Below are 11,505 nucleotides of genomic sequence, written 5' to 3'. Positions count from 1 at the left end.
CATCCTGATTTTACAGAGGGGATTTCTTTACTTCTATTTACTCCTATTTCTATTAAAAGTCTTCTTGTAAGAAAACTGAATGCTTATTCATTGTTCTCAGATCCAAGGGTTTGGGTCTGTGGTCACCTATGCAAATTGGTGAGGCTTTTTATCCAACATTTCCCAGGAAAGGGGGTTGCAAGTGTTGGGAGGATTGTTCATTGTTCTTAAGATCCAAGAGTCTGGGTCTGTAGTCACCTAGGCAAATTGGTGAGGCTTTTTACCAAACCTTGTCCAGGAAGTGGGGTGCAAGGTTTTGGGAAGTATTTGGGGGGAAAGACGTTTCCAAACAGCTCTTCCCCAGTAACCAATATTTGTTTGGTGGTGGTAGCGGCCAATCCAAGGACAAAGGGTGGAATATTTTGTACCTTGGGGAAGTTTTGACCTAAGCTGGTAAAGATAAGCTTAGGAGGTTTTCATGCAGGTCCCCACATCTGTACCCTAGCATTCAGAGTGGGGGAGGAACCTTGACAGGCTGTTATAAAGAGGACAGTGAGCGATTGCTCCCCCTGTCTGCTGAAGGTAGAACAAGAAGTAATGGGCTTTATCTGCATCAAGGGAGATTTAGGTTAGATATTGGGAAAATCTTTCTAACTATGAGGCTAGTGAAACTCTGGAATAAGCATCCAAGGGAGGTTGTGGAATCCCTATCATTAGAGGTTTTTAAGAACAGGTTGGACAAACACCTGACAGGGATGGTCTAAATTTACTTGGTGTTGCCCCAGCACAGTGGGCTGGACTTGATGAATTATTAAGGTCCCTTCCAGCCCTACATTTCTGTGAATCTATAAGATTGCAGGGGTTTGTTTTGTTTTCAAAGTCTTGAGCCCTTCTGGTTGCCAAAAAAAAAAAAAAAAAATCCTTGAAAACATTAAACAATGATAATCAATGTGGTGTTGTCTGCTTGAGTTTGGAAACAGTTTGAGGCAAACTCCCAGAGAAGGAGGGTGGCCATAGTGGGGAGGGCATGACCACACAGTGGAGGTGTGTCTCTAGGGCCCTTGGATTGTCTCAGTCCAGCCCTGGGTTCAACCCAGTCCTATAACTCTGGATGTAGAGCCTGACCTTCCCAAAGGTAATTCTCCCCCCCCCACACACCTTTGTTTCCCAAACAGTGCTCTCATAATCCCTGTGCCAGGGGCCTGGGGAGCTGGAGGACCCTGCCCCCAACCTGTTCTCCAGGAATTATGCTGTGCCACTTCACCCTGCTAGAGCATCTGTGCCAGAAATGCACCATCTTACACTACTCAAGACCTTCTCTTCAACAGTGCAAGCTCATTAGTTAGTTTGCCACTTCATCAAAAGAAAGTGGACATGCACTAGCCTTTGAAATCTGACCAGATTCCCCTAGCACCATAGACAAATTCACTAGTAAGGATAAAACATTCATATGAGTTTATTAACTACAGCAAGGTAGATTTGTAAGTGATTATAATGTTAGGCGCAGAGGTCAAGATTGGTGACATAAGACATAAAAAATAGAGTCGCAGTCTGAATTCTAAACTTGAACAGACTAAGCAAGATTTGAATCAAACAGCTTTTCTCACCCCCACTGGATGTTCCAGGCGGTTTACGGTTCTTCATACACAGGCTGAATTCCCTTCTCAGCCTGGGACCAATCTCCCCAGTTCAAAGTCTTTGTCTCCCAAATGATCTTCCAGGTGGCAAGACGGGGGAGGAGAGAGGCCGTGTGGTGATGTCGTCAACCCTCATTTATACTTTCTCTCCAGGGGCTAGAAAGATCCTTGCTGTGATATGGGGGTTAGGCCGCCCCCCCATTGCATATGTGCTCTCTGAGGAGTCTCTGGGACAGTGGATTCTTCTTGGTGGGCCATCAACACATGTCTGGCCAGTCCTGATGTCAATCTGCCTTGTCAATGTTAGTGACTCCTTTGTTGCCACTAAGAGACTCGCTGTGGGTGTTTCCCACTTACCACATATTTCAGAAACAAACCTCTTGCCATGCTTCATAGTTCCCCATACAACGACAGCACAGACAACCCAACAGGATATTAATGTTCAACAAATCCAACGTCTTAGGTGATACCTCACAAGGCATGCATTGTACAAAACATATGATGTCACTGTGGTGAACATGGGGGCTCCAGGGTGTTATTTTGAGGTACAGAGTGTCTCAGCATTGTTCTGGGGTTTGCCACTTTTCAGCCCCAGTGTGGTTTGCCACCTGAGCTTGGGTAACATCAGCTTCCTGGGAACTCCTTGAATCAAAACTCTGAGATTCAGTAGCAAGGTGAGTGATTCTCAGCTTCCCTGCACCTGCCCACTGTGCATGGCAATACCCAGACACACTGTGCTCAGTGCACCGATGGCACATATTTCTGTCCCTCTGATCCCGCTCCACCTTCGCCCTGCCCCCAAAACTCTGCTGGAGTGCAGCCGCTTACACAGGCTCCTCTCATCTTGTGCCCCATCCCCTCTAAAGCCACATTCGTTTCTGCTGCTCTCAAAGCCCCTCTGTGACTCTGAGGCGGCAGGATTTGCCAATTAGTATGTTTCCCAGCGTAACTATACTTGTGGCATATGCCACAGACCATGTCCCTTAACATGTATTCGCCCCTGGCTGTCCTTCACCGCGCACAAGCACATCCGTGTCCCTCAGCATTTGCCAGGCGTTCCTCTGTCTCCAAAACAAAACTACCTTGTTCACAGAGTGACAGCCCCCCGCAGTAGGAAATCCATTGTCAAAATCATTCGAATTTTTCATACACTTCAGACGGGGGAAGCTGAGAATCAAATTCCTCCCATCACTAAGGTAGTAATGACTGCTCATTGTAAGTCTTAGAGGCTTAACCATAAAATGCAAATGACAGTATTACTGGCTTAAATTAAAACGTGATGCTTGATGGTACCAGATGAAATTTAACTTCTGAAATGTTGATATTATGCTTCCCTCCAGCCTATTTTCATTTCCTTTGAGCAACTGTCTTGTGTATATGGGAAATTTATTTTTGCTACATTGCAACAGATGCCTGTAAAATTCCTGTAAACCATGTATGCTTTCTGATCTGTCAGTCCCAGTAATCCTCCTTTAATAGTGTGTATCCCCAAGCATGACTTGCCATCAGGTTGCTGCTTGATCACTGTGACAGAAGCAGAAGGGAATGGGGAGAAATATGCAGGGTCTGGTTCTTTTCTGATTGACACACTTTTCATGCAAACCATATGAAGAAGGGGAGAAAGTGAAAAAGAGTGACCTGAAGAAGAGCTCTGTGGAGCTCGAAAGCTTCTCTCTTTCACCAGCAGAAGTTGGTCCAGTGAAAGACATTACCTCACTCACCTTGTCTCCCTTAAAAAGAGTGAAGGCAGCAATTGCTGTGTCTCATTGTAGCAGAGAGCAGTTTCCTTGTATCAGGGGAATAAGTGCATTAGCAGGAGCGTTGCCTGCAGATCGAGGGAAGTGATTATTCCCCTCCATTCGGCATTGGTGAGGCCACAACTGGAGTACTGCATCCAGTTTTGATCCCCCCGCTACAGAAAGGCTGTGGACAAATTGGAGAGACTCCAGCGGAGGGCAACAAAAATTATAAGGGGGCTGGGGCCCAGGACTTATGAGGAGAGGCTGAGGGAACTGGGGTTATTTAGTCTGCAGAAGAGAAGAGTGAGGCAGGATTTGATAGCAGCTTTCAACTACCTGAAAGGGGGTTCCAAAGAGGATGGAGCTCGGCTGTTCTCAGTGGTGGCAGAAGACAGAACAAGGACCAATGGTCTCAAGTTGCAGTGGGGGAGGTCTAGGTTGGATATTAGGAAACACTATTTCAGTAGGAGGGTGGTGAAGCACTGGAATGGGTTACCGAGGGAGGTGGTGGAATCTCCATCCTTAGAGGTTTTTAAGGCCTGGCTTGACAAAGCCCTGGCTGGGACGATTTAGTTGGTGTTGGTCCTGCTTTGAGCAGGAGGTTGGACTAGATGACCTCCTGAGGTCCCTTCCAACCCTGATATTCTATGATGTGTGTGCTAAAGATACAGCCACATGGAGAGAATGTGGGGGGACTGGGAATGTGAATGAGCAGGTCTTGTAGCAGCATTCATGGCACGACAATGAGGCATATCCCATCCCCTCATTCCCGCCACACCCCCAGCAGAAATTATTGCTGCCCCTTTAGACCAAGCGAGCCCATATTTGGGGCTTTGATGGGTTGTTTCCATTAAGAGGAGAAATTGATGCTATGTGTTGTGTATTTGATAAATGCAAAGTAATGCACATTGGAAAACATATTCTCAACTCTACATATAAAATGCTGGGGTCTAAATTAGCAATTACCTTTCAAGAAAGAGACCTTGGAGTCGTTGTGGATAGTTCTCTAAAAACATCCACTCAGTGTGCAGCGGCAGTCCCAAAAAGTGAACAGAAAGTTGGGAATCATTAAGAAAGAGATAGATAAGACTGAAAATATCATATTGCCTCTGTATAAATCCATGGTACGCCCACACCTTGAATACTGTGTGCAGATGTGGTCGCCCCATCTCAAAAAAGATATATTGGACTTGGAAAAGGTTCAGAAAAGGACAACAAAAATGAATAGGGGTCTGGAACAGTTTCCGTATGAGGAGAGATTAATAAGACTGGGACTTTTCAGCTTGGAAAAGAGACGACTAAGGGGGGATATGATAGAGGTCTATGAAATCATGATTGGTGTGGAGAAAGTAAATAAGGAAGATCCTGGGAACTACAGGCCAGTCAGCCTCACCTCAGTCCCTGGAAAAATCATGGAGCAGGTCCTCAAAGAATCAATCCTGAAGCACTTGCATGAGAGGAAAGTGATCAGGAACAGCCAGCATGGATTCACCAAGGGAAGGTCATGCCTGACTAATCTAATTGCCTTTTATGATGAGATTACTGGTTCTGTGGATGAAGGGAAAGCAGTGGATGTATTGTTTCTTGACTTTAGCAAAGCTTTTGACACGGTCTCCCATAGTATTCTTGTCAGCAAGTTAAGGAAGTATGGGCTGGATGAATGCACTATAAGGTGGGTAGAAAGCTGGCTAAATTGTCGGGCTCAACGGGTAGTGATCAATGGCTCCATGTCTAGTTGGCAGCCGGTATCAAGTGGAGTGCCCCAAGGGTCGGTCCTGGGGCCGGTTTTATTCAATATCTTCATAAATGATCTGGAAGATGGTGTGGATTGCACTCTCAGCAAATTTGCGGATGATACTAAACTGGGAGGAGTGGTAGATACGCTGGAGGGGAGGGATAGGATACAGAAGGACCTAGACCAATTGGAAGATTGGGCCAAAAGGAATCTGATGAGGTTCAATAAGGATAAGTGCAGGGTCCTGCACTTAGGACGGAAGAACCCAATGCACAGCTACAGACTAGGGACCGAATGGCTAGGCAGCAGTTCTGCAGAAAAGGACCTAGGGGTGACAGTGGACGAGAAGCTGGATATGAGTCAGCAGTGTGCCCTTGTTGCCAAGAAGGCCAATGGCATTTTGGGATGTATAAGTAGGGGCATAGCGAGCAGATCGAGGGACGTGATCGTTCCCCTCTATTCGACATTGGTGAGGCCTCATCTGGAGTACTGTGTCCAGTTTTGGGCCCCACACTTCAAGAAGGATGTGGATAAATTGGAGAGAGTCCAGCGAAGGGCAACAAAAATGATTAGGGGACTGGAACACATGAGTTATGAGGAGAGGCTGAGGGAGCTGGGATTGTTTAGCCTGCAGAAGAGAAGAATGAGGGGGGATTTGATAGCTGCTTTCAACTACCTGAAAGGGGGTTCCAAAGAGGATGGCTCTAGACTGTTCTCAATGGTAGCAGATGACAGAACGAGGAGTAATGGTCTCAAGTTGCAGTGGGGGAGGTTTAGATTGGATATTAGGAAAAACTTTTTCACTAAGAGGGTGGTGAAACACTGGAATGCGTTACCTAGGGAGGTGGTAGAATCTCCTTCCTTAGAGGTTTTTAAGGTCAGGCTTGACAAAGCCCTGGCTGGGATGATTTAACTGGGAATTGGTCCTGCTTTGAGCAGGGGGTTGGACTAGATGACCTTCTGGGGTCCCTTCCAACCCTGATATTCTATGATTCTATGATTCTAAGGAAGTGTTATTTACTCCTTCTCATAATAGAAGAACTAGGGGCCACCAAATGAAATTAATAGGCAGCAGGTTTAAAACAAACAATAGGAAGTATTTTTTCACACAACGCACAGTCAACCTGTGGAACTCCTTGCCAGAAGATGATGTAAAGGTCAAGACTATAACAGGGTTCAAAAAAGAACTAGATAAATTCATGGAGGATAGGTCCATCAATGGCTATTAGCCAGGATGGACGGGGATGGTGTCCCTAGCCTCTGTTTGCCAGAAGCTGGGAATGGGCGACAGGGGATGGATCACTCGATGATTCCCTGTTCTGTTCATTCCCTCTGGGGCACCTGGCACTGGCCACTGTTGGAAGACAGGATACTGGGCTAGATGGACCCTTGGTCTGACCCAGTCTGGCTGTTCTTTGGTGCAATCTGGTTTATATACAAATAATGCACAGGTTTCAGAGTAACAGCCGTGTTAGTCTGTATTCGCAAAAAGAAAAGGAGTACTTGTGGCACCTTAGAGACTAACCGATTTATTTGAGCATGAGCTTTCGTGAGCTACAGCTCACTTCATCGGATGCATACCGTGGAAACTGCAGCAGACTTTATATACACACAGAGATCATAAAACAATACCTCCTCCCACCCCACTGTCCTGCTGGTAATAGCTTATCTAAAGTGATCATCAAGTTGGGCCATTTCCAGCACAAATCCAGGTTCTCTCACCCTCCACCCCCCCACACACAAACTCACTCTCGTGCTGGTAATAGCCCATCCAAAGTGACAACTCTCTACACAATGTGCATGATAATCAAGGTGGGCCATTTCCTGCACAAATCCAGGTTCTCTCACCCCCTCACCCCCCTCCAAAAAAACACACACAAACTCACTCTCCTGCTGGTAACAGCTCATCCAAAGTGACCACTCTCCCTACAATGTGCATGATGATCAAGGTGGGCCATGTCCAGCACAAATCCAGGCTTTCTCACCCCACCCCCCACCCCCTTTTTTTTTTTCCGGGACACACACACACACACACACAAACTCACTCTCCTGCTGGTAATAGCTCATCCAAACTGACCACTCTCCAAGTTTAAATCCAAGTTTAACCAGAACGTCGGGGGGGGGGGAGGAAAAAACAAGGGGAAATAGGCTACCTTGCATAATGACTTAGCCACTCCCAGTCTCTATTTAAGCCTAAATTAATAGTATCCAATTTACAAATGAATTCCAATTCAGCAGTTTCTCGCTGGAGTCTGGATTTGAAGTTTTTTTGTTTTAAGATAGCGACCTTCATGTCTGTGATTGCGTGACCAGAGAGATTGAAGTGTTCTCCGACTGGTTTATGAATGTTATAATTCTTGACATCTGATTTGTGTCCATTTATTCTTTTACGTAGAGACTGTCCAGTTTGACCAATGTAAATGGCAGAGGGGCATTGCTGGCACATGATGGCATATATCACATTGGTGGATGTGCAGGTGAACGAGCCTCTGATAGTGTGGCTGATGTGATTAGGCCCTGTGATGGTGTCCCCTGAATAGATATGTGGGCACAGTTGGCAACGGGCTTTGTTGCAAGGATAAGTTCCTGGGTTAGTGGTTCTGTTGTGTGGTATGTGGTTGTTGGTGAGTATTTGCTTCAGGTTGCGGGGCTGTCTGTAGGCAAGGACTGGCCTGTCTCCTAAGATTTGTGAGAGTGTTGGGTCATCCTTTAGGATTGGTTGTAGATCCTTAATAATAACCCCTCCAACGCATTATTAAGGATCTACAACCAATCCTAAGGTATTGTTTTATGATCTCTGCGTGTATATAAAGTCTGCTGCAGTTTCCACGGTATGCATCCGATGAAGTGAGCTGTAGCTCACGAAAGCTCATGCTCAAATAAATTGGTTAGTCTCTAAGGTGCCACAAGTACTCCTTTTCTTTTTGCAAATAATGCACACAGAGTCATGTTTCCCTGAACGCAGTACTAACAAACAGCAAAAGGCTGTTTCCATGATCACAGTTCCCATGCCTGACTCTCCAGTGAGTCCTGTCTCCCAAAGAGCTCTTTCTCACGCTGTCTGCTGGCTTTCTGCTGCCTTTCCTGCTTCTCACACATCAGTCAATTCTCTAGACCCTGCATTTCCAAGCAGCCCCAGGAAAAACCCTCAGCCCACATGGTGTAACTCTCTGCAAGCTTTGTCATACAGCCTAGTGCCTTGGGCAGTAGCCTCCTATTTTTCTCCAGCTCTCTGCCTTTACAATGGGACTTAATTGCTCCTTCCATTTAGCTTGAAAGAAGGCACATCCATTAGCTGCAATGAGATCTGTGACTGTCTGTAGATAAAAGACCTGCTTGATGCCAGACATTAACATCTTCCAGTGACTCTCATAGAATCATAGAATATCAGGGTTGGAAGGGACCTCAGGAGGTCATCTAGTCCAACCCCCTGCTCAAAGCAGGACCAATCCCCGACTAAATCATCCCAGCCAGGGCTTTGTCAAGCCTGACCTTAAAAACTTCTAGGGAAGGAGATTCTACCACCTCCCTAGGTAACGCATTCCAGTGTTTCACCACCCTCCTAGTGAAAAAGTTTTTCCTAATATCCAACCTAAAACTTCCCCACTGCAACTTGAGACCATTACTCCTTGTTCTGTCATCTGCTACCACTGAGAACAGTCTAGAGCCATCCTCTTTGGAACCCCCTTTCAGGTAGTTGAAAGCAGCTATCAAATCCCTCCTCATTCTTCTCTTCCGTAGACTAAGCATCCCCAGTTCCCTCAGTCTCTCCTCATAAGTCATGTGTTCCAGTTTCCTAATCATTTTTGTTGCCCCCCGCTGGACTCTTTCCAATTTTTCCACATCCTTCTTGTAGTGTGGGGCCCAAAACTGGACACAGTACTCCAGATGAGGCCTCACCAATGTCGAATAGAGGGGAACGATCACGTCCCTCTATCTGCTGGCAATGCCCCTACTTATACATCCCAAAATGCCATTTGCCTTCTTGGCAACAAGGGCACACTGTTGACTCATATCCAACTTCTCGTCCACTGTAACCCCTAGGTCCTTTTCTGCAGAACTGCTGCCAAGCCATTCGGTCCCTAGTCTGTAGCGGTGCATGGGATTCTTCCATCCTAAGTGCAGGACTCTGCACTTGTCCTTGTTGAACCTCATCAGATTTCTTTTGGCCCAATCCTCCAATTTGTCTAGGTCCCTCTGTATCCTATCCCTACCCTCCAGCATATCTACCACTCCTCCCAGTTTAGTGTCATCTGCAAACTTGCTGAGGGTGCAATCCACACCATCCTCCAGATCATTTATGAAGATATTGAACAAAACCGGCCCCAGGACCGACCCCTGGGACACTCCACTTGATACCGGCTGCCAATTAAACATGAAGCCATTGATCACTACCCGTTGAGCCCAACAATCTAGCCAGCTTTCTATCCACCTTATAGTCCATTCATCCAGCCCATACTTCTTTAACTTGCTGGCAAGAATACTGAGGGAGACCGTGTCAAAAGCTTTGCTAAAGTCAAGGAACAATACATCCACTGCTTTCCCTTCATCCACAGAACCAGTAATCTCATCATAAAAGGCAATTAGATTAGTCAGGCATGACTTGCCCTTGGTGAATCCATGCTGACTGTTCCTGATCACTTTCCTCTCCTCTAAGTGCTTCAGGATTGATTCCTTGAGGACCTGCTCCATGATTTTTCCAGGGACTGAGGTGAGGCTGACTGGCCTGTAGTTCCCAGGATCCTCTTCCTTCCCTTTTTTAAAGATTGGCACTACGTTAGCCTTTTTCCAGTCATCTGGGACCTCCCCCGATTGCCATGAGTTTTCAAAGATAATGGCCAATGGCTCTGCAATCACATCCGCCAACTCCTTTAGCACTCTCGGATGCAGTGCATCCGGCCCCATGGGCTTGTGCTCATCCAGCTTTTCTAAATAGTCCCGAACCACTTCTTTCTCCACAGAGGGTTGGCCACCTACTCCCCATGCTGTGTTGCCCAGTGCAGTAGTCTAGGAGCTGACCTTGTTCGTGAAGACAGAGGCAAAAAAAGCATTGAGTACATTAGCTTTTTCCACATCCTCTGTCACTAGGTTGCCTCCCTCATTCAGTAAGGGGCCCACACTTTCCTTGACTTTCTTCTTGTTGCTAACATACCTGAAGAAACCCTTCTTGTTACTCTTAACATCTCTTGCTAGCTGCAACTCCAGGTGTGATTTGGCCTTCCTGATTTCACTCCTGCAAGCCCGAGCAATATTTTTATACTCATCCCTGGTCATTTGTCCAATCTTCGACTTCTTGTAAGCTTCTTTTTTGTGTTTAAGAGCAGCAAGGATTTCACTGTTAAGCTAAGCTGGTCGCCTGCCATATTTACTATTCTTTCAACACATCGGGATGGTTTGTCCCTGTAACCTCAATAAGGATTCTTTAAAATACAGCCAGCTCTCCTGGACTCCTTTCCCCCTCATGTTATTCCCCCAGGGGATCTTGCCCATCAGTTCCCTGAGGGAGTCGAAGTCTTCTTTTCTGAAGTCCAGGGTCTGTATTCTGCTGCTCTCCTTTCTTCCTTGTGTCAGGATCCTGAACTCGACCATTTCATGGCCGTTGCCTCCCAGGTTCCCATCCACTTTTGCTTCCCCTACTAATTCTTCCCGGTTTGTGAGCAGCAGGTCAAGAAGAGCTCTGCCCCTAGTTGGCTCCTCCAGCACTTGCACCAGGAAATTGTCCCCTACATTTTCCAAAAACTTCCTGGATTGTCTGTGCACCGCTGTATTGCTCTCCCAGCAGATATCAGGGTGATTGAAGTCTCCCATGAGAACCAGGGCTTGCGATCTAGTAACTTCTGTGAGTTGCTGGAAGAAAGCCTCGTCCACCTCATCCCCCTGGTCTCAGGGATATCACTGGGGCCTTATTTGCCACGGCCTTTCACCTCATATGGTAACATATGCCTGTGCACAGTGACTGTAAATCACTCCAGCCTTGATGATTCGTTCCACTGTGGCTCCTTTACAGCAGCTCTGCCAGTGTAAAGGGACCAAGTGACTGGCAGATATCCCCACCGAGGAAAACACTCATCATTAAGGAGATTCTTGGTGGTGAAGGTTCAGCAGAATGGCTCTATTCTATTTTCCCCCTACACATAGGGCATATATTGGGGGAGAAAACAGGTATGGTGAGAACGGTTTGCACTCTGGCTATTCTGAGTGGGTGCAACAGCCCACAGGGGGCTCTTGCCGTGATATATACATTGCTGAAACTCAGCCGTGGTGCTGGAACTGAGAACCTGCTGTTCTGATGCGGTAGCTTTCTGTCCCCATTCTGCACAGGTATAAAATGACAACACAAGGTACATGCAAGTGGCGATTCAAGCCCATGATGTGTAAACTACTGCAGCTCAATGGCCCAAAGTGCTAAAGAATA

The sequence above is a fragment of the Lepidochelys kempii genome, chromosome 2 (assembly GCF_965140265.1).
Source record: "Lepidochelys kempii isolate rLepKem1 chromosome 2, rLepKem1.hap2, whole genome shotgun sequence".
In the NCBI taxonomy this organism is placed as follows: Eukaryota; Metazoa; Chordata; order Testudines; family Cheloniidae; genus Lepidochelys; species Lepidochelys kempii.
Note: the sequence above shows the minus strand (reverse complement) of the source record.